Source organism: Haliaeetus albicilla, chromosome 12, assembly GCF_947461875.1.
Source record: "Haliaeetus albicilla chromosome 12, bHalAlb1.1, whole genome shotgun sequence".
NCBI classification, from domain to species: Eukaryota; Metazoa; Chordata; class Aves; order Accipitriformes; family Accipitridae; genus Haliaeetus; species Haliaeetus albicilla.
In genome coordinates this window covers 7,250,070-7,277,535 of record NC_091494.1, presented here as the reverse complement: position 1 = coordinate 7,277,535, position 27,466 = coordinate 7,250,070, and the positions used below count along the sequence as shown (strand labels likewise).

Sequence of the window (27,466 nt, the reverse complement as noted above, 5' to 3'; positions counted from 1 at the left end):
TTCTGGAGGAGGATTTCAACACACCTTGCAGAGGTACTGGCATGCCTGCAAAGCTCACTACTACCTCAAGAGCACAGCTGTGAGTCTTTACCCCATGCTCTGGGAAGGGCCATGCAAGCCAGCCACAGCCAAGCTGCAAGCCCCACAGCCCCTGCACCTGGGCACACAACCAGGGGCCAGCAGAGAGACATGCAATGCCCGAGAAGTTTCATGAGTTATTGTGCCACACCAAACAGTTCTGACCTTTTCAATATTCTGTATTTTTATTGGCTGCCCATTTCCCCTTGATCCCCACAGGCTCATTAGATAGCAAGCAGAGCCAAAGGCAGCTCCGGCAGCCAATGCTGCTGCACAACACTGAAAAGGTCAGAGACATTGAGGCTGAGCAAAGCTGCTCTCAGGAGTGCACTTATAGCAGGACAGGAACACTCCTTGGCCAATGCAGGCTGCAGACCAGGACCTGTTTCACAGGGACCCTCCCAAGGCAGAGCTCCTGCCGCGGGGTCCCTGGGGTGGCAGGGACCTGCACCACAGGCATGCCTGCTCCCAGCCAGACCAACTGTTGTTGCAAGAAGACCTGCCCATGAAAGGGACTTTGTGTAGATACTTGCAATAAATACCCCACAACAGAGGAGAATACAAGCTAGGGCTGTGCTCCTATACCACAGAGACCAGCACAGGGGGAGGCTGCAGAAATGGTCACAACTGGTGGGACAGAAAGCCCTGAGGCTCCTACTCAGGTGCTGCTGGCAGGGAGAGGACCAAGAACATTTCCCAGAGCCTCTGGCACACTGGGATAGGGAAGGCAACTACCCAAGGTGACTACCACCCATCTTTAATAGATATAAGAGAAGACTGTCTGGAGTCCAAGCCTCCCCTGAAGCATTCAGGGGAGCGAGAGGAAAACTCAGCCCTGCTGGCAGGCTGCAAGGCAGGCAGGCAAACACAGCATACCCCTGGGCAGGGACAGCACACAAACAGCACAGCTGCTTCATTCACAGCCTTTTGATCAACCACAGTCCAACCTAGCCATCTTACAGAAACTAAAAGCATGACACCCCCTCCCTAAAGACCTAGCACCCCTTCTGCCTGCTCTGGAAAGAGGCAAGGGTGAGCCCCAGGACTTAACCTTCCTCCTAGTCACAGTAACCTTCCAGCCCCAGGAGGGCACCATGAGCTCTGCCCTCAGCAAGGCTGCAGATCCTGAACAGGACCATGGGTGGATAACACGTGTAAACCCAGCCTGGCTCTCCATGCTGGTCCTTAACATGCCCAGAGCCACAAGCACAGTACATTGAGAAAGCCCAACTCCAGAGACACACTCTGGGGGCCTCAACCAGGTATCTGCTAACCCAAAGGTGGTAGGAAAGCCAGTACTTTTCAGAGCTTGGCTATCAGCCCTCTAACACGGGGTCAAAACTCACCAGGCAGCTTCAGAAATGTGTCCCCTGGAGCATGAGTGTGCAGCAAGGGCTGGCTGCTCTTCCAGGGAAGGCAAACTAGAAGCAGAGGGTGCCCTCCCTGATGGGGCATGGGCCTGTGGCTCCAAACACAGCAGGCAGAGGTGGGTGCTGCAGCCAGGTCCATCAACAGCAACAAACCAGGTCCAGAGGCCCCATAGGCAGCTAACACTGAAGCAAAAAAACCCCACACCAAAACCCAAAAAAGTAGTAAAGGGGCCAGTCCTGAGCTTAAATATGGCTCCCAGAGCAGTGGTTGGAAAGGGTCACGTGGAGGCTCCAGGTGGGGCTGCTTAGGGCAATTAAGGCCTTTAAGCAATCAGCTTGCCTCACAGCAGCTGGGCTCTCAATGTCCACCCTCTCCTTCTCGCTGTGGCAAAAGATGACCGTATTTTGGCAGGACGGCCAGCCAAAGTGACAGAGCAGCCTGTCTGCTGAGGGGGTCCGTGTGCCCCTGGGGAAAGCCACCCATGCCAGGGGCTGTTGGACAGACTGCACTGCCTCCGCACAGCCCCGAGGCGAGCAGCTGCCCCAGTCCCTGTACTGGTTTTGGTGCCATTTCGCAGTACAAGCAGCAGCACGATCAATGCCGAGAGGCTGCGGGGGGGGGGGAGTCTGCTGTGAGGAGAGCAGGGCTGCTCTGCAGCCGTTCTGGATGGTTCCGCCAGACCCCTGCTTTGTTGAGGCCTGCGCTCCCTCATACCCCTCAGGGCAGCGTGGTGGGCCTGGCTGCCGCCCACCCCACCCCCCATCCAGCCCCAGACTTTCTATTTATTCATAAATGTTCAAAACCAGGCAAAAGACGTGGTAAATGCTCTTTCTCTAGCAAGACGTAATGCCAGAGTGAGCGCTGCTAGGGCTACCAGAGGCGGACATGTTGGAAATGGGTAAATGGCGCTCAGTGAGCTTCTCCTTTGTTCAGTATGAAAACACAACCCCCAAAATCCAAGAGGTAGAAAAAATAAAGGACAGAAATAAAGCAGCAACAGCCAGAAATGCCACAGGAGAGACCAGGCAGAGCTGCCCGGTGGGGACAAGGGTGGTGGAGCCCCTCAGGATGAACACCAAGGGTTAAAAACTGTAACAGCCCCTTTCCGAGAGATGGAAAATATCACAGCTCTGGTAACACATACTCAGATTTTTCTAAAATAATGTTAGATTTTTAGGGTGTTTTTTTTTTTAAAAAAATGGATCTGGGCAAAGGAGTGCATTGACATTAGTGACAGATGGGATGGAAAAATTTTTGTTTGGAAAAAATATCTTCTTTTGAGTCACACACATGCAGAAAGGAAAACAACTTAACCCCTCCGGTCCCCCTCCAACGGTGAGCTGTAACATGGCAGCAAAGAGCTGAATCCCACCGGGCTGCAGGGATGAACCCTGCCCTTCAGGTCAACAGAGGCCAAAACTGGAAGGTGCAGAGACAGGATTTTTACCCTACAAAAAAAGATTTTTCTTCTTCTCTGGAAGGCAGCAAAGGCAAACTGGCATTCAGCCCTCCCTGTTAAACCCAGGTGGGCTTGCTTGGGAAAGGTGGTATCATCCCTGCAGCCCAGGCACCACAGGGCTGTGGCAATGGCAAATCCTGGCAGCCACATCGTCACCTTCTTGGCTCCACTTGGCCAAGACCAACCCTCAGTCCAGGAACCCCAGCAGCCCTTGGACAGCATTGACCACACGTTAACTCAGTGCGGGGACAGGCTTTGCAAGAGCTTTGCTCAGACTGCAGAGACCAGGAGCACTGGAGAGACGAGACCTGGGGAAGATAGGCTTTATCATGGAAAGCAGAGGCAAGCGAGGAGTTGTGTTTGCCCAGTGAAGGCGTGGAGAACCGAGGAATGAGAGGCAGGAGGAGGGTCGGGATGAAGAGCGGAGCAGGGGAGAGAATTACAAAGTGTTTGCCCTTGTGGTGAAACTGGCTGGAGATGAACTCCCACCGCTGCTGTTTTGACAGCCCAAACGCACTCGCTAGCACAATATCTCTGTCTTGTTAAAGGTAATTACAGTTCTTCCTGTGTAATGAGATGGTTTTTAAAGGCCATTCAAAAGAAATTTTCTATAATGAGGTTAAGGGTTTTATGGTGTTATACATCAAGGGAGCTGGTAATTGGTCGGATCCAGGCAGCATCCTGAAGCAGGGAGATAGGAGGTTCTGTGAATAATAGGCTAGCACAGAGTGCAGAGTCTCCAAAATGTTTTGGTTCTGCAGAGAAGGGAGAATAAAAGTGGAGGAAAGAGGGAAGAAAAGAGAAACGAAAAGGCAGAGCTGGATGCTGCCAGCTCCCGCAGGACTACGGTGGCTTCTTCCATGTTGCTTTGGGTGGGTTTTGAAGAGCTTCATGAGAGAAAAAGGACCAGTGTGTGTGTAGCAGGTCCCATAGGACGGTGTTTCTGCTCTGGGCGGGAAACGCCGCTCTGCCGGTCGGTGCAGGGTGGCAGCTGGCTCAGTCCTGGGCAAGCAGCAGGAAGAGGGCAGGCAGGGACTGCCTGCACGCCACGGCACGGCTGTGAGATCTGGCTGAATCCAGACTTGCACGCCACCCCCGCCGGCTCCATCTGGAGAGAGGAAGAGCAGAAGGCTTTGCCCGCGCAGGGATCTCCCTGCTGTGCACAAAGGCACAGTCGCGGTGGGTTGAATGCCATGCGGGTGAGGTGTAAGCTGCTCCTGCCTCTTACTTCCCTCCAACAAGTCCCAGGTCCCTCCCTCAGCCTGCGGAGGAAAAGCCCTGGCAGACCTGTCACCCAGCCCTCAGATCAAGCCTTTCCCTGCCGGATTGCTCCTTGCTTATTATTGCTGCTGCTGTTGCTTCCACTCCCTCCCGCATCTCTGCTCTTCCAGGGCCGCCCAGCAGCGGGATCATTATTCCCGTGCATTTAGTGGCAGCTCCCCAGTGCTGCTGCCGAAGGCCTGCAGCGTTTCTCCATATTTAGAAGCAGCTGATGGTGGCTGAGACGCTGCTGTGGGTGAACGACAGAGAGCCGAGCTCCAAGAGAGGCTATTTTTGTGCCACCCCCAACCTGCGAGCCCCAGGCACTAGCAACTTCATAGCAAAGCTTGTTCTCTTGGGATCTCCAGCCCACTTGTTCATGCTGAAGAGACAGGAGTGGCAGCGGAGAGACAAGTACCTGAACTCTGGGAGGCTTAAGTGCTCGTCTGATTGAAAAATCAGCCTTTAGATGGGTGGAGGTTCACCCACCACTTGTGCTGGCAATGCTGAAGGAGTCGGACGAGTGTGCTGGTGATGGCAGGGGAGGATGCTCTTTGCATTACTCCCACCTCTGCGAGGATTGCTGGCTCAGGTGGTTAGGAGGGAATGACTGAACCCCGGCTTCCCTAATAAACCTAGATTTTCCCTCAGCGCATCAACTGAACCTCCTGTGAACTCCAAAAGATGTTTGGGGGTGGTGGTGGTGTTTGTTTTATTTTTCCCAAGGGTTATCTGCCCATACATCCGCTTTATAGTCCATAACACCCTTAGCAATAGCCAGGCCCAAGCTTTGGATCATGATCTTGTGTCTCAGTGGGGCAGTGGAATTGACTTCCCAAGGGATGGACTCATGCCAGGACGCGTGGGGCTGGAGTTGAAGTCCTTTGAAAAGCCGGCACAGCTGGAGGTGGGAATTTGCAGGCAAATCTTGCAAAATCTTGAGTGGATGTGACTTCGCACTGCTGCACTGTGGCTGGAGGAACTGCTGCCACTGCCACACGCAGAGGACATGGCCCTGGGACTCGGACCCCTAATTTGGCTCTGTGGCCTTATTCTGATCTGAACTTTCCAGTGCTTTTTGCCCCTATCTACTACTGCAAATTGCACAACAACTGCTAGACCCTCAGGAAACTTTAATGTTTTTAATGGCTGGAACTAACAGCTCCTGCTTTGCTGAGGCAGCCAGCAGAGGCTGGAACAGGAGGGCCTCTGGTGATCTCGTTAGCAGGCACCGCGGCCTCAGAGGCACTGCGGAGGGTGCGTAATGAGGGCGCACGTCTCATTTCCGAAGACAGCGAAGTCCCATGGTTGAGCACCTATGAACTCCACGCTGAGGAACAAGCCATGCACTGGCTCGCACGTCTCGGCACCGAGCAGGGCTCCCCGATTTGGGGCCAGGTGGGGCAAGGCAGATCTGTGCCACAGATGCGATGCATCTGCTTTGGGGAGTGAGCACAAGCCTGGCCTGGCTTCTTGAACAACCTCTCCGTTACCGTGCACTGGGACGTGGTAGTCGAGCGCTCTGCAGGGTTGCAGCGGGGCTGGGAGGAACAGGACTTTCCCTGGCACTGCCAGCTTCCCGCTCCCGTCAGCATACAGAAGAAAAGGAAACATTTCCCAAGCCCTTGGTTTCAAACCACACTAAGTGCATTTTGCAAGATGCCACCAGTCGCTGGGTAACATACATTACTCGCCTTATTCTGCCTGAGGAGTTGCATTTAATATCCTGCCTATTTATGTTTTTTAAAGACCAATTAAATATTAAAGGCATTTATCAAGGTTTAACGCTGCAGCGAGTGTAACAGCTCGGATGCCAGTGATGCCAGTGTGTGTGGTTTCAGCGGGGAGGTGCAAGGGGAGCCATGGGTTTCTGAGCTGCTCTGCCCTGCAGAGAGCCAGTTGCGCAGAGCGCAGTGGGGACACGGGGGGCCCAGGGGACTCGAGAGGGGACACTACCACGGTTTTCAGCTCCAGGTCTCCACTCTGAATCTGAGCTAGGCAGGTGCAGAGAGCTGTAACTGTCTGAGAGGCACCCGCTCTCAGGATGTGTCCCCACCCGGGATGTGAAAACTCCTAATCATGTACCAAAACCTTTCTCCGCTCTGCTCTGGAAACCTGAAATCACAGCCACTGCCTGAATAGAGCTGGTTTGGGAATTTGTCAACTAAATGTATTTTCATCAGTAAATACCGGTTTGTTGAAATTCAAAGCCTTCCAAAAAAGGACCAATTGTGACAAATTACCCATTTCACAAAAATTCTGGAAAAAGGCTCAGAAGGTCAAAATGCCCATTTTTGACACATTTGAAATGAAAGAAAATCAATTTTTAGGTTAATAAATCTAAGGTAATTTATAGTTTTGCAAAAAGAACTAGAAATGAAAAGCAACTATCAAAATGTTTTGAAAGTATTTAAAAAAAACTATTCAGTGGAATCAAAAGGGTTTTTTTTTCAAGTTTGGGGTTTTTTTCTTTTACTGCTATTGGAATTTTACATCTCTGTTCCTGTTGCTGGTGGGAACTCATTTGTTTTCTATCTCAAGAATTGCAAGGGTGCGGAGATGCTTCCTCAGACGGTTCTGGTCTCACTAACATGACCTCAGCGGGATTATCACTGTTATTGATATTACAACAGATGCCAGGGGCCTCCGCTAAGCTCCACTGCCCAGGAGGCTCCAGGTGAGCATGTCTGCAGACATCCATCCCATTCCCCGTTCAAGTGCCAGCCCTGCTGCGGAGGGTGAACAAGGAAGGCCCATTGGATCAGCCATCACCGTCACGAGCTGATGGCACAACGCAGGATGCAGGTTACAGCCCCAGTGCAATTTGCCGAGGGGAAGGGGTGCCTCTGGAGCCCAGCGGTATCTGGCTGTTCGCAGGCTCCCCGTTCAGCAAACCCCAAACAGATGGAGAGGCAGTGAGCCTCTGGATGCAGAGCAGATGACAGTGCTGAGCAGGGAGCAGATGAGGGGAATGTTTTCCTTGCCCTTCCCGTCCCCCTCAGCCTGGCTAGATGCAGTTGTGTCTCCCCAGATCTTCAGCATCAGACACTGGTACCCCCACGTGGGAAAGCAAGACCTCTCCCCCAGGCAGCATAAAACCTGCAGGTCTGGAAGAAGGCTATCCTGTTCAATATGACACCCCTCTGCTACCATTTGGTGTGGACGGCTTCCTTGTGGCCATCCCACCAAAGCCCCACACTGCCACCAGTGTCCCCAGCTCCTGGTACCCTGTGGTTTGGGGTGGGCTGTGCCAGGGCTGTCCGGGGCTCAGGGGCCGGTGTGCAGGTGGGCATGTGCTTTGCAATAGACATCTGTGCAAAGATAAAGGCAGCAGAAAGGGAAGATATGCTGATAGAAATAAATGAGGCTGCGATAATGAAGCAACATCCAACACTTCCAGCGATGAGTAATAGGCAGGCAGATCAAACAGGCACCCTGTTAGGGGTAGCAGTGAGAGAAGGAGCCAGCCGGTCCCCTCCCTCTCCCCGCACGCTTCTTCCCCCTCTCTCTCCCCTCCTCCCTTGTCCTCCTCCCCCTGCATAAATCTTTCATCCAGAATAATGTCTCTCTTCATAAGGAGAGAAAGAATTAAATATTTCACGAGACTGCAGTCAATCTTGCAGGGCCCTTCTGTTGACATTTCAAACATATATTTGACATTGCTTTCTCATTCCCTCCTGGTTGAGCAGAGAGCTCTGCAGAAAGCCCATTACCCTCTGCAAGGAGAGGACGCTGTGGGCAGTTCAAGCCAACCTAATGGGAAATGAGATGCAGGGAGCAGCCCTCTACCACTCTGTGTCCCCCTCCTTTTATCTCCCCTCCCTTTCTTTCTTCTTTCCTCTCTACCTCTCCCCAGCTCCCTCGGAGCATGGGCAGCTCCTGCCCTGTGTTTTGTCCCTTCCTTCCAGCAAAAGTTGAGTCGTGCCCTTGTTGCGACCAAGGCAGGACCTAAAAGCCACCAGCTCAGTCAGTGCTGAGGGTTTGATAAAGCATCGCTGAGCCGCATCCTGGGGGAATCCTGGCCCCTCTGCTCTGTGGCACCCGTGACAGCTTTCCCCTTGTGGGCACAAAGCACAGATCACACAGGGAAGAGGATATATGCTGGGGTTTCATTCTGCTGCCAACCTCTACAAGTCAGCTGGCTATCAAAACCTGGAAGGACGGTGATGAGAGCCCTTCTCCCCCAAATCCACATTCCTCCCCCCAGGCCACTTGTTAGTCTTTGACACTCCCATGCTCCCATGCAGCTCTGCCACCAGATGGAACAAGGCTTGGGCAGTATGAAGACAGTGGCTGCAAGGTCTGCTTGCTCCACGAGAGGAGCATCACTGCTGGCTCTGTCCCCCACCATGCACCCTGAGGTCCCCACCACACAGCAGGGCAGCCTTGCCAGCCCACTGGGAAACATCGTCACAAGGCTGGGAAACTGCTAGGAGAGCCCCGGAGCTGTGCCAAAGGGCTGACATTCCCAAGGCTCCTTGCACAGCTGGAGCACCAAAGGGTGGGGAACCCTCACCCCCACGCAAGAAACAAGGGAGAAGAAAGGTGGCGGGACATTCCTTTCTCAGCACCAACATATCCAAGTGCCTCTCAAACACGTAAGCTATCTTCAATATCTTCCTGGGTGCCAGAAACCCCAGATGCTCTCTGGGCTGCTGCCAAAATCTCCAGCGTCCCTCTCACATCCCAGGAGGCAAAAATCTGCAGCATGCCAAGTGTTCGCAGCAGGGCTGGATGGGGCTGGGTGGCATATCCCCATGAGCCACCGGCACAGCGTGCCCTGACCATGGCATGCCGCAGCAGGGACCCAGGGATGCTGGGTCCAAGCTGTCACCCCCTGTTAGTGCTTCTCTGGCAACTGCCTCCAGTCCCTGCGGCCCCTCCGTGTCCTCTCCCCGCCTTCTCTCCAGAGAGGGAAAAATGGCAACAGCATCACAGTTTCTCTTCTGCGATGCCTCCAAACAAGCAGATGAGGACAAGAAGACACTTTGCAGCAGAGATGCAAGGTAATGTTTCCAGAGCAGAAGGAAGAACACTTCTCACCCCCAAAGTCCCACCTCTGACCCTAGGCTTACACTACCCTTTCCACTCCTTCCACTAACACAAGCCTCATAGTGAGCCCATTGCCTGGAGAAACTGAAGCGATTACAAGGAGGGACCCTGGCCCTGACTGCGTTTACTATCCCACATGGCATACCCGGGGTCCCAGGATGTGGCTTGACGGCTGGTGGTGCCTGCAGACAGGTTACTGCTCCACAGACGCAGCAGCAGCAAGTAGCTGCAGACTGGAGGAAGCAGGAAGGTTCAACGTTCTTCAGGAAAGCTGGATGGATTCGCAGAGCCTTCTCCTATTTAATGAGGTTTTACAAATTGTTTCTACGGTCCTACAATTCCTCCAGTGTGTCAGTTGAACAAATCTCTTCCTTCTTTTTAAGTTCTGTATTTAAAGATACATTTAATCCCCCTGTTAAAATATTTCCCAATTCCTAATAAAATTACAGAACTGAGATTTTCATCTAGTTCTACCCCTCTGACTCAAACTCTTACTATAACCTTTGAGCCTTCTTTAGATCAGCAGAGATTGATGTTTGTAGATCAAAAGGAAAGATTTATGATCACCGGTATTTCCCCTAGAAACACCCACGACCCACACAAGCTCATGTAATGAGATCCAATGGCTCAAAGTCAAAGCCAGGCAATTGCAGGCTGGAAAGAAGATACCACTGTTTAAGAGCAAAGGAAATGGAGCAATGGAGCCGTCTACCAAAGAGCACCTTCTTCTGCCCCGCGGGACCTTTCAGCCCAAAGCAGAGTTTCTAAAAGCAAAGCTGTTCCTCTGGGGATCCCAGCAGGGACTCTGGGTGGAGCGGCAGCACCAGGACCCCCCGGCCAGCTGCCAGAGACCACGGGTCCAAAATGGCCACTGCAAGACCAGCCTGGGGACTGTCCCCAAAGCCTGGGTGGAAGCCCTGCAGCGAGCATCGCGCAGGAGGGTTAGCTCAGATGATCACATTGATTTCTGCTGGCATTAAAGCTCCAGGAAGAGAAAAATATCTTACGTTGCAAGGAAGTATTTTGCAGTGAAGCATTTATGTGCCAGTTCTCTTCCCTGCTAATTTTTGCTTTGTCAAAGCTACTGTAAAGTATTTCTTATGACTGACAAAGCAGTGGAATTTATGAATAGGCAAATTAAGAATAAAGAGGGAAGAAATAAGTCTGTTGATAAAAAAGCTGAATAATTCAGTTGAGGATCAGTTACTTGAGTCGATTCCCCCAGAATTTGAATGAAATAATTTTTACTTAAAGTAAGTTTGTCTTTTGGTTTGAAAACCTGCGAGCCGGAAAGCAACATATTTGCATTTTGCTTTCCAATACATAAACCGAGACTTCATTTTGTAGGCTTTCTTGTTGAATAATCTGCTCTAATTTAATTGGAATTTGAATCCTATAAAAAGCATTTTCTACTTAGTTTTCTACTGATCTTGGGTATTGAGATTTTGTGATCTGAAAAAGCAATACGTCTGTGTGTGCTTATTATCATACTCAGAGGAGCTTCATTGTTTTCACGTTTTCTGCTGAATAAACTGTTGAATCTAAAATGCAGTTTTGACTTAGCTCCTTATTGATATTTTTATTTTAAAATGTTATGATATGAAGAGCGATTTGTTTGTATTTTCTGTTGGGAAGCGTTTTCTATTGAGTAACAGGGGGGCTGATTCTGTCAATGTTTACAGGAGTAACTAAGTCAACAGAATTACTCATACAATTAGCTTTACCTGGCCCTAATAGCCAGATATTGAAAGACATTTAAAATGCAGATGGGTGTCTACAGGGCAAGTGAAGAGGGTGTAGACATCTAATCTTTCTCAGCTCCTCTCTCCATCTTTAAGTGCCTAAGTTCCTTTATAACTTCAGCCCAAAGTTCATAATTCTATAGAAAATGGCTCAGGTTGGAAAAAACAAGCAACGATGCAGTTTGGATTTGGTTCTGGCTGCCCAGGCAAAGCCACTCGCTCCTGCCTAGCTTGGACTGAACAATCCCAGGGCATGGGGACAACCCTGCCAGGTCTGCAAAAGGGAACTGAGCCAAGAAAATCCACGTCAGGAGCCTGACGTGTGCTACTGCAGTTACAGCTCTCCTGGGAAATATGTAAAGTTCACACATCCAAAACAACTGCACTGCACTGAGCTCAAGGCCAGGACCCAGACCCACCAAAACTGAAATCAAACAAATGCACGCACCGAAATCCCTCTGCGGGTCGGGGTCAAAGCTCTACATGGGGAAAACCAGTCCTGTCTCATCTATCAGTCTCACTAAGCCAGGCCTTGTATGTAAATTCTGCCACGGCTTGTACGGGCTAAGTACAACCTGACACATAATTTAATCACAGCAGCAATCATAAGAAATTAAAATAAATTTATATAGGTAATAATCACTCAGCCCTGTGTTATCAATAATACAAGAGCAGCTTGTGAGAGAGCAGAAGACTGAATGAATCTGTACTCTGTTCCTGTTCTGCAATAGCCGATCATAATTCACAGCAGCAGACAAACACCACTGCCCGTGAACGGTGGCAGCTTGCTGCTTGGAAACAAAATGGACAGCAGGAGTGCTAGGGGGAATATAGCATTTTATTTGGTGCATCAACAGAAATGGATTAATATAAGACAGTGATCCTTTGAGCAATGTCTGGGTAAAATATCACTGAGACGACAGGAAAGCTACATTGACTGTGAAATAATTCCACAGGGCAATATCATAATTTTGGTATCCCTTCTGTCCCAAGGGTGTTATTTCACCACTCCTGTCATCAAAACAAAGGCATGCAATGCTACAGACCAAATTCACTGCATCGGAGACTTGCAGACTGATTTCTTGCAGCCAGGCAGTTGCACTGATGGGTACATGGACACATGGGGCAGCCCGGGTTCCTGCTGCTCCCGTGATGTGAGATGGGACACCAGTGCAGGGCTCAGCATGGCCCCGGCAGGTACCGGAGATGCGTGGGTCTGCGTACGGGTGAAGGGCACTGGCTGGATTAGCCAGATGCTGAGGGCACTGTGGCACGACCTTCAGCGGGGGAAGAAAAGACAGATTTGGCTCTCTTACAAGTAGCCACAAATCCCCCTGACCTTAGCAGGAGCGGTGTCGCCGTTCTGCAGGGCAGAATTTGATTTTGAGAGTTTAGGAGTTCAATGCCAACCATTCATACATGCATAATCCCGCACTTAACTACAGGCGACCATGTGCTGGCGTGGCTCAGAGGCTTTAGCAGGAGGAGCCCGGGATGCACACAGCTCTCATCAGATGCAAATCCATGAAAGGTCTGCATTGAGCCCTCCGGTGTGCCCCTCGCCAATGCTGTGCCAGTGAAATCCCCCTCTCACTGTACGCTAGTGCAAAGCCATCCTGAGAGCCCCTAAGCTTATGGGTCTGTTTTGTTTGCTTCATGTTCGCTTTTCTATCATCACCCCACTTTGAAAACCAGAGCTATGAGTTTCAGGGGGCGAGGGGAGGAGACCCCCCTGCTGCATCCCCTGCGCCTGCCCTCGCCAGCCCACCCTCCTTCGCAGCCACCACCCGGCAGCCCATCCTGACATAACCCGACACCCCCCTGAGGTTTCTCTGAGCTAAGCCCTGGTGAAGTGCAGCCCCCTGCTCCAAACACCGGGGAAAGCAGCTCTCCCAGAGCCCGCAGCTCCACGTTGGTCCCACGGATGGTGTCCCTCGCTCACCAGTGAGTGACAGTGCAATTTAGGAAAACCACGGTGTTTTCGTGTTAACAATAAAATCGCAGAAGGTGACAACGGACGGTGGTAGGGCTCAGAGGCTTGGCTGGTTGATGAAGGTGGGAGGAGAAACGCGTCAGAACGAAAAGAGAAAGAGCCAAACTGAGACAGGGAGGCTGCAAGCACACGTGGGGCACGGACAGGCTGCCGAAACACGTGGTTGCCTCTGCTGCGTGGGATGCACCCCGATGCACGGGAACGCCCTACCTGCAAGCTTGCGCACGCTCTCGTGTGTCCAGGCGTGAACAAATGGCCCCTGGGCACAAGGAGCCACATCGTCAGTATGCATTCAGAACACATCCCTGGCACATATGCATGCACACACGTCTATGTAAGACACTGCAGCAGAAAGCCCGTGCTCCAGACTTCAGTCAATAAGCAGATGGCTCCCCAGCACTATCATTTTACAACATTACAGCTTCTGCTCTGCTCATGCAGTAAACATTTTCTGGCTTGTTGCATGAAAAAAGGTGGCTGCCGTGGCTTTGCAAAATTATACATCTCCTACGTTATCTGTTTATTGAATACTTTTGGTGTGGAGGGAAGGAAGAGCTTTTCTATTTTTGATTTACATCCTGCAGGACACAGATTTTTCCCTGGATCCCAGTGGATTTTTGCTTCTTGTTTGCCTCTCTCCAGATTGTTATAGCTCTGTCACTCTTTGCAGGGAACTGGGAGATGGAAGGCTGCTATGCAGACATCAAGGGGTTGCGATTGCATGCTGGTAAACACGAGAGCAAAAGGGATTTCTGATGGTATTAGAAACCACAAGATATCTGCAGATGTAAGTGTTCCTGGAGGCAGCGGGTCTAGCTGTTAGCAGAGCAATTAGACCTGGTGTTATTCCCAGCCCTGCCGCTGCCCTGAGTCACCGTGGAGGAGTGGATGGTGCCCGTGTCCCACCCATCCATTAGTGGCAGCTCCACGGTACGCTTGGGTCCCTGTATCCCACCCTCCCACCAAACCACTGCTTGTTTCCACCGGGGCCTTATGAGCTGGGGAAAGGGGGAAGGAGATGATCTGGAGGATATGGCACGGTGCCTTGCTTTACATGTACTGCAATTACCATGCTGGCATTTTCCCTGTGTTCAGAATAAAAATGTCAATAAGGAACAAGTTATTAAACCAGCAAGAGAGTGGAAATGGCAAGAGCTCCTGGAGGCTCGGGGGCCCGGGCGTTCTCGCAGATGCAGCCCATTCCTGCTGTCCCTGGGCTCTGGGGAGTGGGGACAGGGCTTGCTGCTCCTGCCCTCACTCCACGGCCATGGCCGAGGCCAGTCCCTCTCTTCAGCACCATGAGACGAACCCACTTGGGGCTCCCTAGTCCAACAAGGCACTGAAATACTGGAGCAATTCTGGCAGGGAGCCATCGGGATGGTCAGGGGTCGGAGCATATGGCACACAAGGAGAAGCTGGTTTTTCAGCCTTTAGGCGAGATCTTACTGCCCTCCTCCACTCCCCACAATCCCGAGGCTGGCCTGATAAATGAAAATGTATTTTTCTCTTTTAGTGAGACCTTTCTGTCCTTTTTACATGCCTTTTCTTGGTGCCCTGCTGAACTTTCTGCCCCTACCAGCACCACCAGAGACCCCCCTCAGGGAACGACGTTTCCAAAGGAAGTAAAGCAATTCCCCACCATTGCTCAACCTCGGGGCTCCTGTGTAGAGCAAGGCTCTCGGCAAAGGGCACCCCTGGCAGCGGGGGTGCTGGAGGATACCCTATCATGCCACAGGATGCAGGAGGAGGACAAGGGGAGAGAGATGCTCACAGCCAGAGGTGGGTATGTTTTCTCGCGTAGAACCCAGCAGGCAGGATGAGGGGCAGCGGCTGAGGGCAGGGCTCTGGGTGCTGACAGCGCCTGGCAGCAGTTATAGCCTGGCCCAAAGAGCTGGGGCAAGCAGGACACCTGCAGCACCCTCCTGACCTGGAACGGTGAAACGGCCCTGAACGCACCTACGCTCTCCCGCACCTAGTGCCTTCCTCTCCCTGTTTTGAATTATCAAAGCAAAACAACACACAAAAAAACCCCTCCAGGAATTAATTAATGATTCATGTCGGAGCCTTGGCAAACCTCGCTTTGCAGAAGTTCAAAGCAGGAACAATAAGTATTTGGCAAAGAGGAGGCAAGCGGCTCGTGCTTGGCAGTGTATGGTGCAGAGCGCTGGCAGCATCGCTCACATCGAGCTGCCCGACACCGCGAGGGGCCGTGGGGAATGGCACCACCGAGCCACCCCGAGCCGAACTGTCACATCCTGGCTGACGGACTGGCCACGTAAAAAGTACAACCCAACTATGAATAAAAAGGGGGCAGAGGATTGGGAGAAACACCCCACTGCTCCCAACCTGAAAGAGCTCAGGCCCTGCTGCCAGCGGTGGCTGTGCGTGCCCTGCCTCCTGCGAACGGGATGCATCCTCCGCCCCATGCTGTCACACATGCATGCCCTCCCAAAAACCCGGGCCTGAGCAACTCCAACTCTGCATCCTGGAGATTTAGGATGATGAGAGATTTTTAATGCAATTAATAGATGTCATGGGACATGGTCTTGTGAGTCTAGAGCAAATGAGGCTTGGATAATTGATGTTGAAACACATAGCAAGATGATATTTCCCCCCCGACAGAGTTGGAGGCTGGAACGTGCTGTCGACTGATACCATACAAATGCATTTGGCTATTTGCTGGCGGCATCTTCCAAACAAAGTTCTGGTATGGAGCCTCTGCCAGGCAGCCCTGCAATCCCAGCAGCAAACAAGCTGTCATTTGTTTTTTAAAAACGTTGCCTGGAAAGCGGCTTTATCCCTACATGCATGCACGCACAAACACACATGCACGCGCTCACGTGCGTGTGCAAGCAAGCAGCCAACAGGGCAGCAGCAGTTTCAGTCACCCTGAGCTCTGCCTCCAGCTCCTCTTTCCTTTTGCTCAAGTGGGGGTTCACTGGGGGTGCAAAAGCAGCTTTGATCTGTGGCACCCCGAGACCTGTTAGGGTCGCAGCGGGAGCAGAGTGGTCTGACTCCCCTGGGGCAGGGAAGAGGGATGCCCTGCATGGCATCCTACCAGAGGGATGTGCCACCTCTGAGGCACCCTTCCCAGCAATGTATCCACACCAGCACAGGACATGGTCCTCCACAGGTACCTCCATACTCGGGCTGCCAGGTCAAAGCTATGAATCCTCCTCTACATTATCTCAGCAGCATCTCTGAAGCGCTGTTTCCCCAGACCCCTGAACCTGCTCCAGGGCTCAGGTGCCCCTTCGCAGGGCGCACATGACCAAAAACCATGACTTTTTGTCAGAAACGGCAATATCTGGTCTGTGCAAAATGCCTGAATTAAAAGTTTTGTTTTGCACTGAGGTCAATGAATCAAAATCACCCACAGAACGGGACTCGAGAAAAACCCAAGTCCTCACGTTTCACTGGGAAACATTCAGGCATTTTGCTGCAGTAAGGGAAAAAGTATTTTATTTCTCAAACACGAACCATAATAAAATGTTAAATATAACCTGGATATTAAATTAAAACATAAAAGTCAAAACACGTCAAATCAAAGAGACACATTTGAATTTCCTGGACACTGTCAACAGACGGAAGCCAGAATGATTTGCTTCGATACTCTCCCACCTGAATGTTTGCTTCCTGGCTACACGCTGATTCTGATAATGCAGCCTGATAAAAAAAAAATGTATTTTCCAATGGAAAATTTTATCCCTGATACCCTCTGCCTCCATTTCCAGAGCACGGGTGCACAGATCTGCCTGACCCAGGATGCAGGGGATGGAGGTTGTGCCCCTCCAGGGTCAGGTCCCCAGCAGAGAGGAGATGCTTCCCCATGCTCGGCTTGCGCAGAACCAGGGGAAGGGGCAGAGGTGGAGTGGCTCCTGCCTTCGCCACTTAACGAGTGGGAAAGCATTCCCCTGGGTTATTAAGCATTTGTGTATGGGTTTGGAAACTGTAACTGTGTCACCCCATTATAATTATGGATAAACACAACGTGGGCCATTGGAGCGCAACAGAGCATGAGGCTGGAAGAAGGGCCCTGTTCCCTTCCCCATCCTCTCCCCAGCGCTCACTGGGAATGATAGAGACGGCGATGGGCAGCCTGAGCCAACAGCCGCACACCGGAGCAGCTCTGCCAACCAGCCCTGGGCACTCCTGGCTTGCCAAAAACGAGCTGGCCATGGCCCAGGCTGCTTAGAGCCAAACACTGGGAGGGCTCCCTGGGGACAAATCACTTCTGACAGCAATATTGGGAATCAAACTCTGGTTAAGCCCGGTCCCCTGCTGCCACCAGGCACCTGCAGCTGAGCCCCAGCCCCTGCAGAGAGCCATGAAGACGTATTTGTCGGGCTCCAGCCCCCAGGAACAAAACCACAGCATTGATGAGTAGCCTTTTTAAAAAAAGAAAAAAAGGTGGGGTGAATAGCATAGCCATGGACTCCTGTTATTACTATGCGGCCCTGTATTTCTGTGGCAGTGGAAGGGTACCAGGGGAGATGTGCCGGTGTCTGGGACCATTTAACGAAGCTTCAGCACTTCATTAGGCAGCCATGGAGCCTCGCGAAGGCCTGCCTGCCTCTCCCCTCCGGGGCAGCAGTACCAAAGAGACCGGGGCTGGCTGTTTTCTGCATGGCCAGGGCTTCCCCAGGGCCCCAACACACCACGTTAGCGCAGCCCACGGACACAGACTGGCTCCAGATGTAGAGGTGCGGAAGCTAATGCATGCAACACCTTCGAGTCAGAAGTTAAAGAGCAGCTGAAAGGCAGCTCCGTGGCTGTCTGCCAGGTGATGCAAGCAGCGCTTTCGTAATTCAACAGGCAATAAAATACTACAGCAAGGTAAGCCCAGCAGCCTGTCTCAGGGAAAGGTATCTTGAGAGCAGGGTTAGCATCTGCATCCTCAAGCACACAGGTCTGTATGTGTGGAGGGGAAGCACGGACGCCCTGCGAGCAACCTGCAGAACTCGCTGCTACGGGAGGTGGTAAAAGTGGGCGCTTCTTTAAAGCCTGGGGTGGTATTGATATGAATAAGAACAGTAAGGAGTTGTACAAATGAAGGCAGCAGCGTGGAAAGTCCTTAGCCCTTATGGGCTAGGGTGAATAGCTGGAAAGATTTACCTAAGATCTGCCACTTTCTGTTAGACTCGTAGCGCAGAGCATGTTCTCCTGCGCCGGAGGTTCATCTGCTCCAGCTGCCAGTGAAACAGAGATGGGATGCCTTCCTGAGGGATTCCTCCAGTTCTGCCACAAGTTGCTGGGCTCCGGAGCACCTGTGCAAGCAGCAGGGAAGAGGCTTTCTCCGGATGTCATTCCTGCAGAGCGTTCCTGGCATGACAAAGCCACAAAGCGGGCACTTGGCTGTTCCAGCCTGAGGAGCTGCCAAGGGCTTGGGAACAGCCTGGGTCTCACTAGGTGACCTGCCAGACCCATCCACCACATTCCCCCCTTCTCTGCAGGCAGCCTTGCTAATCTCCAGCTCTGCTGACCACCCAGCAACAGGGCGTTAGGGCCGGTGGTGGTGGCAGAGGAAAGAAGGTGGCAACTGGAAACCATCGCTTAAGATACAGCGCAGCATGAGAACCCCAAAGGCCGCACACTGCCGAGGCAAGGGGTGTTCAGAGCCGGCACAGGCAGCGTGCAAATACTTGCTGTGTTTACATCCAGTACAGGCAACGCCTGCCTGGCTACCCAGGCACAGCAACAGAGCCCAGCCTGCCAGCGAGAGCCAAGTCCTGCCTGGGGAGATGGGGAAGCACTGGGAGAGCCTAGGCAGCACAAGGAGGGTTAACTCGCAGCCACGGGAGCAGAAAATGAGGTTCCAGTTATTAGTTGATTTATTGGTCTGTCCTCAATTGGCACTCAGGACTCAGAAGAAAATGTTCCACTCCAAAGCATTAAGCATCTTCAAAGAGCAGAAGCATTAAAAATTGAAATCATAAAATAGACATGTAAATATAGCAGAGGTAAACGGGGCAGCGAGGAGAGGAGCAGAGCGGAGCCAGCCCCAGCTGAGCCTGAGCCTGTGGGGCAGGGAAAGGGCTGCGCTGGGGGGCTGGAGCCACACTGGGGAGGGCTGGGGTGGCTGAGGCCCCCGAGGTTGGGGGGTAACCTGTGGGGAAGCTCCGGGTGGCTTCATTGTATGGCTGCCCTGCTCGCCTAGCTCTGCCAGGTGCAAATGCAACAGAGGGCAGAGTTGCCTTGCTGCATGCATGCAGGAGCCTCACCGCCACGGCCCCTCGCCTCCCTCCCCTGGCCTATATACGATACCCTAAAGCCTCTAGGGGTTTATACCCAGGGTCTTCCCTTCTCCCCCATGAATCTTTCCCCAAAGACTTCAAACATGGCAAGACAGAGGGAGCGGGGCTGTGAAGGACAGGAGGGATGGAGAGGACGGATGCGGTGACAGCAGGAGACAAGCAGGGAATCAAAGTCCATCGGCCACGGGGCTGGCAGAGCCTTCGCAGCCTGGGTGGGTGAGCTCTGCCGAGCCTCGCTGGATGCCCAGGTGAGGTTTCAAAACCGGGGTGCTCGTGGTACATGTGCGGTGAGGCAGTCCCAGCAGCAGCCGTTTCGGGAGGGTTAGGACATGAAAATCCCATTGCACGGCTGCTTCTGAGGACACGTGCACGGGGTGGTGACCCGGGAGGTTTTGTGCAGCCCCTCTCCTCACGCCCGCCAGCAGTTCACCCGGGTCAAGTGAACCCAGTGAAGTCACCCAGCTGCCCCGCTTTACGTCAGGGGTCACAGCTGGATGGCAAACTAACGCCATCATCTCTTCGGGCAAGGGTGGCTTTTCACATGCAGTATTTCACAGAACCAGAGACAAGCAGTCACTTTCCTCCTCTTCTACAAGAGCAAGGCAGAACAGACCCAAACTCCTCTGAGCCCCTCTGGCCATTTTTCTGCAAGGCAGCAGGACGGTACCACCCGTCCCAAAGCACCGGCCAAAAGAGAGGACTCAGCCGTGGTGCCCAAGCCTGGGGATGGGCTGCTGGAGGTGCTGGTCCCTTCCTGGGCATGGAGAGAGGGAAGGGACCTGACGCAAATCACTAACCCCTGCGTGAGAGCCCCTTGCTGGGCCTAGGAAGCATAAATGGGAGCTGAGAACCGCTTCACGTGTTGCTCCAGCATCTGGCCCAGCGTAAGGCACCATCTGCCAGCAGGGACGGCAAGCCAGGGGAAAGATGTGGGGGAAGGAAAAGGGAGGGAGGGGAGGACACAAAACATCCTTGCCACAGTGGGAATATGCAGCTGGCTGGGGACTGGCGTTTGGGGACAAGTGTGTGGCAATCCTACACTCCTTATAAGCAACAAGTGATGCACTAGGCTGGCTGTTTACAGGTTTTTCAGAGCTACCTGCAGAGATACTGAGCCCTCCTGGCTTGCCACTGCTTCACAGGAGAGTGGTAGATGCTCAGCCACTCTCCAAACCCACATCAGACTATACTCAGGGGGTTTGAACTTCCACACGCAAGAAGTAAACCCCTCCAAGAACCAACAAACTAGCCAAGAGATGAAACATCAACCAGCTGAACACCAATGGTCATGCAAGCTGCTAACCTTTAAAACCTCTAGAAGCACAACCATCATCTTGGTAAAGGTCTCCGGCGAGGAGCTGGGGAACCACCTTGTCCTCCAGAGTCTCGGAGTCCCCAAAGGGCCCCGTCCCATGAGTGGTCAGCAAGAGGGACCCCCACCCCTGCCCCTCACCACGCTCTGGCACAAACCCAGCTCTCTTGGCACCTGTACCTGTTTTTCCCCTACACACAATTTTTTCTTAATTGGGAGCTTGTTAATTATCCCAATACTTTGCAGAGGAAATAAACAGCAATTAGAGAAATAAGTGGTATTTTTATTCCCTGGCACTCTTGCAGAGTTCCCCAACGCCTCCCATCCACGGCTCCCACATGGGCACATGTTGCTGCCTGCTCCGGCATTGCTGCCCGAGCGCTCTCCCCCGTCTGTTCCCCAAGAGCAGGGCGCTGCGGTGGTGGGCTGCCTTTCTCTCCGCCGGGTAGGAAGCGTTACTGCGTGAAAGCAGCAGGCTGTCCCACTGTAATCTGTTTTAAAAGTCATAAATTGCTGAGAAAAGCCAGTTTTCCTGCACAACAGAAGGTTAGCATGTTTAAAGAGAGCACTGGAACTGTTTTTATTAATCAGAACTGCTATAAAGAAAGCATTTTAATTAACATAATTACCCCGTTTGAGAGAAGCAGCCCGCACCTCACAGATACTTTTCAAACTAAAGATGCAGGCTGTCACAGTCAGTCATAATTAAGCAAAATGAGCTGGTTTTCCTTGCTGTACGTCTACCTCCTCCCATCCACACGCTTCCCCTTTCCTAGTACATTCTCTGCAAGGTGAGCAGAGACAGCACCATGCCATGGGGGTAGCAGGACCCCCATGTCCCCATCCCTGCACCCCTGCCTCCAGCACAGACCAGTAGGGGTTAAGTTCCATCCTAGCCAGCGGTGCCAGCTCTGGGCACAGACCAAGCTGCAAACAGGCAACCTGGGAGATGGAGGTGGTTATAAAAAACCCACAAGATTTGTAGGACTTTGTTTCCAGCACGGTCTCACAGTCAACAGATAAAAGATTTATTCTCGTTGAAAAAGACAAAAAGAAAAAGCATAAAAAGCCTGGCTCTGGGCCGCCCGCCAGCAGGGAGAGAAAGGAGTGGGGAAGGGGAATAAAAGCAGGCGAGGGCAGGCAGCTGTGTGGGTCCAGGTTTCTCTGAGCATCCCAGAGCTGAGCTGGACCCTGGAGGGCAGCGAGCCGGCCAGGAGCTGCAGCCTCCATCGACAGCCCTCCTCCTCCTCCTCCTCCTCCTGCCTGCTGCTGCCTGCAGCACGAGGCAGCACCACATGCCTTAGGCAGCATCTTTTATGCTTCCTCCTGACATAGTAACAGGCTCAGTAGCTCCCATGGCAGGTCCCTGCCTACCCTTCACCCCCAACGCCGATGTCCCCCTTGCAAATGGCAAGATGGGGCACAACGGCTACACAAAGCAGTCGGGCATCACCTCCAAACCCAACATTGGCTGCTTTATCCGAGACCTCCTGTCCCACCAACGCGTCCTGGAGCAGGACACTGACCTAGGGCTGAAGGCAGCACCTTCAGTAACTGGCCGAAGTCCCTTTAATGGCAGCACCATTCAGTATTTTAATAGGTTTTTCAATGGATGTTCTACCATTTTGCTAACATCTCACCTTAATGTGCAGTATAATAGACTGTTAACAATTAGTGCTTTTCATTAAAATCTCATTTATTTATAAAGGATGGCTCTGGGTTGATGGGTCTGCCCTGAAGTTGCACAGCACCACTGGAGATGCTTGTGCCATGTCTTTAATGCAGACCCAGCGTCACAGCAGAAGGACCAAAGTTATTGCGCCGAGCGCTCAGCGCCGCATCCCCATGGACTGTGGGGATGAAAGCACCCATCCTGCCCACAGCAGCACCCAGTGCTGGGCGTCACCACCCCAGGGCAGCCCACGCTCCCTAGATGCCACTGTCAACAGCTACGTACAGGTAGAACAAGGCAAAAAATTTGAAAAGAGGGATTTTTAGGGGTTTTTAAATTTCTGGGGGCATGGTTTCCTGAAGAAAACAAGGTTTGTGCAATCATGTGTTCCGTGTGTTGTCTGTCGCCCCTAATTACTCTCCAACTCAGCAGTCAAATTCAACAGCATGTGAGTGACAGCTGGAAATCTCAAAGATATTAAGTTCCTGGAGGTTTCATGAAAATAGGTAGACAGATAGAGAGGAGAGGCCTTCCTCGGCTCAGCTGAGCCAGGCTGCAGCAGGAGCCTGGGTCTTGCGAGGCTCTGGAGGATCCACGTGGGAGAAAGGAAAAACACAAAAGCCCCGATGATGCAGGAAAAGGCTGAATCAGAGGATGCATCTTGCTAGATATTGAAATCAGTCAATCTTGAGGTATTAGCCCCTGGAAAAGCAGCCTTCTGTAGTGCTGATCGGTGTGTTAACAACCTGTTTCCAAACAGAAAATGCAATTTCCATGGGAAATTCACTTTTTGTTGGTGGAAGAATTAAAATATTCAGAAAAAAATAATCAAAGGCGCTTTCTACTTGGGTTCAACACAGACTGACACATTTCAGGTGACTAAAAAGACAACCAAGTTTGGCTCCAATTCAACAAAACACCCCACATCCCTACCCCATATTTTCCACATGCCCTCACCTCCCTGGGCTGGAGGTGGACTCCATGTGCTCCACGAATGCACGAGGGACCATGGCGGAGCAGCGGGACACAACCCAAACATCCCCTTTTGCAGCAGTTGGATGTTTCTCTTGAAACGCTCTATTTAAAAAAAATTATTTTTATTTTCCTGTTCCTCAGTTTTCCCCCAGAATGAAAAGACCCCACCAACCCCATCCATCTGGGACCCACCATGGAAAGTCTAGAAGCATCTTCTGCAAGTGAACTTCACTGGGCATGGGTCAGCCTTTGTGGCAGCCTGCTGCAGGCGTCCCCGGGGGAGCTGGGCAGGGACACAGAGCAAAAGGAGAGCACAGGGCAGAGACCGCAGAGCAAAGCCTGCAGCTTGCTGCTGCAAAGGGTTTTGTGTGGCGCACAGGAGGGTTTTATTTGCATGCTGGCTATGAAGCACCCACTTAGAGGTGTCTCAAGACCTACTTGTAAGACCAAATAAAAATACCTCTCCCGGTCCTGGATCGAGAGAGCTGGGAAGGAGGCTTCCAAAATTGGGTTCTCTCCCTGCCTGCACAGAGGATGGGGTTGTGACACCACAGAGAAGCTGTTTGTAGGTCTCTGTTCGCAGGCTACCAGACAGGCAGCCTCACCCTCCCTCAACCAGGGCATCCGCCTTCCCCGAGCTCCCGATCCCCGGTATAAATAGGACTCCTCGCTGGAAGCGTTGGGGTTGGCGGCATCGCACGGCGCAGAACGGCACGGCACGGCAGCTCTCCCAGCCGCATCCCCTCCCTCTGCTGCCCTGTCGCCAGCTGGGCAGCACCCACAGCTTTCGGGGAGCCTTCCCCCACGCAGCCTGCACCCTCCTCTTGTCGCAAGCCAAAGCAGGGGCAAGATGAAGCGATGCTCATAAACGCCTTAGAAGGGAAATGTTAATGAGCACTGAGTGGAGGGCGAGAAAAGCCCTTAATCACATTAGCTCTGCTGCCAGAGCTGATGAACATCCCCAAGCCACAGAGCCCCATCCGGCCACATGGCACACAAGCGGCTGGGGAGAGTTGGACCCTGAACCGCTGCCCCACTGCTTGGGGCAGGAAGGGAAAAAACATCAGTCAAAGCCAAGCTGATCCCTTGCTTAACATCAAACGAACATTTCCTGCGAGCTGATGGTGCCTAGGCCATCTGGCTCTGGAATCACAGGTCCTACTGGGATGGGATGCTCTCTTGCTCTACCTGAGCAGGAGTGGGAGGCCACGCCAAGCACGCCTGCCTGCGTCCCTGATGAGTTTATGCTTCAGTTGCATAAATAAGTCACGCGCCAGTTTTTTATACTGGGAACTCAGTTCTGAGCTTGTGTAACTCTGATTTTTTTTTTTCTATGCAGCCAGGAAATTACAATATAAAAATATATGTATAAAAATAACCATTTTCCTCAGCTAAACAGCCACGAGTGGTGCCTTTTGTCCTGCCCTGCCTTCCGATCCCTGCATACGCTGTGTGCACGCACATGCATGCCGCTCCGCGACACATGGGGGCATTTTTTACGGTGACAGCCTGCCGCTCCCCCTTGGGGGAAAATGTGCTTTAATTTTTAGTATAACCTTAAAAAGGAGACTAGCGAAGCATCTCTCCCATAAATTTTGTAAGTGACATTTACTCCTTGGTGCGTTATCACCAGTGATGGACAAATCTCAAGTTTAGGGGTTTGGTTCAGAGGAGCAGCCATCTTCTCCTGCCACCTCTGCTGGGATGACGTGGTTATACTCAGGTTCAGCTCAGGCATTTCCTGGAAGATCTCCAGCAGCTGAACCCTTTTCAGCTCTGAGACCACAGCCTAACATGTGGCTCCCACGTGCCTTAGGGGGCTCTGGGGACTCCTTTTGGCTTCTGGACACCCCACCTCTAAGGCAGGCCCCACTCACCCCTGCCCATGGGCTGGGTATCAGCAATAACACAGCAAAGCTTCCCACCCAATCTCATCAGCTCGGCCCATAAAAGCATCCCTGGCAGGCTCAGATCCCTGCCCATCCTGGCTGGGCTATAATGGAGTTTGCTTTAAGAGCACAATAGATCTTCCTGGTCACTGAATCCAGCTCCCTGCTACCCGTAAGCCTGCCAAGTTTCAATTTGAATACACATAAAAGATCTCAACAGCTGGGTGTTTAATTACAGGGACTAGAAATCAGGCTCTGCAGAGTCATATCAGGTTATTCCAGCTCCCTTGAGCTGGCTTCAAAGTGTGCCAGGACTGCCCCCCCCCCAGAGAGGCTGGCGTTTCCAGCTCTGCCTGAAAGCACGGAGGCTCGAGGAAACACAAACCATGCCGAACCCCCGAAAGCAGAGCTCAGAGGAGCCCGGGTGGGCACTTCACAGCACAACCCTGTCTGAAACGTGGGTGCAGGGGATTTGCATTGCAGGGTGCAAGGGCGAAATACTGTTATTCGTGCCTGGCCAGAGGAAAAGACAGATGCCACTAAAATCTGTGACATTCACGTGGATCCTACAAGAGACAGAGGGACAGGAGATGCCATGAACCTGCCTTGGAGCTGTTTTGCAAAGCCCTGCGAGGAACGGCTCAGGACTGTCTCCCGGTGCCGACAGGGATGCGTCACGGTCCCCTGTTCCTCCGAGCCGTGGAGCAGGGCATGGCCAGCAACCTGAGGCTCTGCAGGGCACTGCTTCCCTGGCACTCCCTGCCCATCCACAGCCTTTGCTGCCACCTGGATTTACTACCGTGGGGCTGGACTAGACCCAGAGAAACGCTTCCAGTTCCTTGGCACCGAAAAAAAAGATTGAAGGAGCAGAAAACAGGGCTGTTAATGGATAGTTAAGTCTGATGTAATTTGTGGCACAGTTATTAGCACCTAGGAAAAGACAGGCGGCAAATTTGCCGGTGTCAGCCCTGCCTGGCAGGTTCTTGAGTGTTGCCCTGGCTGCTGGTCCATGGGGATCTGCAGAGACAGTTCATTTGAATTTCTAGGGAGCAGGTCTTTTCGGAAACTGAACTCTGAGTCCTAAAAGGCCTGGGCACCTCCACAGCAATCACTGCAGAGTGTGGCAAAGCACTTCAAAATAGCTACAACTGGCTTTCCCCAAGCTCTGGCAGCAGCTGGAGACTGGAAAAGCCTTTTTTTTCGGCGGATGAGCGCTTGCCTCTGCCGAGGTGGCTCAGCATCCCCAGAGCATCCCGTGTGCTCCCAGGGATGCCTCGCTCTGCTGTTCCCCGAGCAGTGCCCTGGCTCCCTCCCAGCCAAGGGAACGCCAAGACCTGAGTGAAGCCACCAGCAGCAGTCCCGGCTGGGCTCTGGCAGCAGGTCCTGCCTGTCCCAGCAGCAGCCCAGCCACTTCGGTGAGACCTGGGACCGATCCTCTCTCTTCCACCTCAGACAACCCAAGCCAAAGGTATCTCTCGGAGTCGCCCAACATCGCTCTTCTCTGCTGTCAGACTCCCGAGGACCGCTGCCTGCCACCCTCTCAACACGCACTTTGGCAACCTGAGCTGTTATTTCCCAGGCTGTTGAATCATTTCTTGCACAGGCGTCACCACACGCCTCCGACTCCCCACATAACGTCTCAGCTGCTCCCCGGCTCCTCCCTGGCATCTCCACTCAACCGGGGGCGCAAGCCAGTCTCTCTCGTGTTTTGGCAATGGAGTGCCTACAAAGCCTTGGCTGTAGCCCTGACTTAAAAAAAAAATAAGAGAATATGAATAGAATAAGGCAGCCCGATGAAGCAGGCAGCCTCAGCAAGGCTGAGCAACACCGACCGCCAGCACCCATCACCAGCGGCATCAGGGTGAGCGGTGGCACCCCTGGGAGCACTCTCAACCCGCACCAGCGGCTCACTCTGAGCATGCGGCTAAGCCGAGAGAGAAGTAATTCTTCCTCTGCATTGACCAAAGGCTGCATCATACTCCACAGGCTCCCGGCAGAGTCAAAATAAGGACGGACATCAGGTCGGACATGTCTCCCACTCAGTTGTGCACACATCTGCCTGTGCCAAGAGCTTGGAAGTGCAGTCACAAGCACAGCCCCAAACCCCACTTTAAAGCATGTGGATGAGGAGGGAGGAAAACCCTGTGGTCAACCCAGCAGGCTGCAAGGTCTGAGGACAAGGCTCAGAGATGCTCAGACTGAGCTTTCCATCCCCTCTTGCTCAGCTGCCCACAACCGCTGGTGCCTGTTGGCCGGAGACCTGACGGGGCTGTCACGGGCATGTGTCAGAAGGAGACCCGGAGCACCCTTTCCTCCTCCCCAAAATGCCATGTTTGTCTGAAAGCCAGTTTACTGCAGGTGTAAGGGAGCCCATGTCCTTGTGAGTCAAGATTTAAAGTTCTAACAAAA

General features: G+C 52.5%; 1 protein-coding gene across 4 annotated transcripts in view; it reads right to left on the bottom strand.

Moving 5' to 3' along the window:
* Nucleotides 1–27,466, bottom strand: part of LINGO1 (leucine rich repeat and Ig domain containing 1) — a 165,216-nt gene that overhangs the window by 82,832 nt on the left and 54,918 nt on the right. The window contains exon 4 of one of the 4 annotated variants that reach the window (XR_011327026.1): nt 23,196–23,270. The exons of the other annotated variants lie outside the window; for them this stretch is intronic. The gene's annotated coding sequence lies outside the window, so the exon portion shown is untranslated. Of the gene's footprint in view, nt 1–23,195; nt 23,271–27,466 lie in introns of those variants that run through there. 4 annotated transcript variants of the gene reach the window in all.